Genomic DNA, 934 nt, shown 5'->3' on the forward strand with positions numbered 1-934 from the left:
AAAGCACACGAGACCGGGCTGGACCTGAGGGCTCTGACAGAGGAGCCTGTTGTGACACCACTGTTTTCCCCTCATCAGCTGGAGTCCAGGAAAGGGAAGTCAGATGTCATCACGTCAGTTCCTGGTCACAACCTTTTCTACCTCACCACTCCCTTCACTATCTCCTCCTCTTTCCCCAAGATTCACTTGGCTCCTCAGGACAGGGAGATTCTAATTGAGAAGAGTAAGACCAAGGCAGCAGGGGACATGTCCCCAAAGATGATGAGAAAGGGTGACTTCTGGGTTCCAGGTCTGATGCTGGAGTCGGGGAAGGCACCAGGGGTCCAAAGACCAGGGTTCCACTCAGACATCCCTCAATTTCTCCTTTACTGAAAGCTGGGAGGAGTCTCGTTGCTGCTCTCTCTGTGATGAAGCAAGAATGAGAATATACAAGGCTTTGAGGTTCCAGGAGAACCTCGGACTGACTGGCCTGAGTCTCATCCTCCTCCCCGACTACTGGGCAATTGATGGGGAGGTGGGCAGATGAAGACAATATGTTGCAGCTGGGTGGCAAGTGGTACTCAGTGAATGGAGTGGAGGATTATTGACGATAGTAACTAAAGTAGGGAAGGAAAAGGAGGTTCAGACAGTGGATGGGGGCGAGTCATCCCAAGCACTGCCCAGTAGGTCTCCTTGGGGGGAACGGGACCATGTCTTCACCCTCCCACACTAACATGGTGATGGGGCCAGAGGAGATGCTCAGCAACGCCCATGGAGGAGCCAGCAGGACAGTGCGTCTCTCCTAAGGCCCCTGAAGAACGGTCACTTCCATAGTGAAGCCAAGGGGTATGGGAGTCTGTCCTCTTCCCCAGCCCGGGACCCCCCAAGAGTCATCCAGGGATTTGCATCCACTCCCTCCCCCCTTCACTGTGCCCTCATTCCAGCTCTCCAGACA

Source organism: Equus przewalskii, chromosome 5 (assembly GCF_037783145.1).
Source record: "Equus przewalskii isolate Varuska chromosome 5, EquPr2, whole genome shotgun sequence".
Lineage (NCBI taxonomy): Eukaryota > Metazoa > Chordata > Mammalia > Perissodactyla > Equidae > Equus > Equus przewalskii.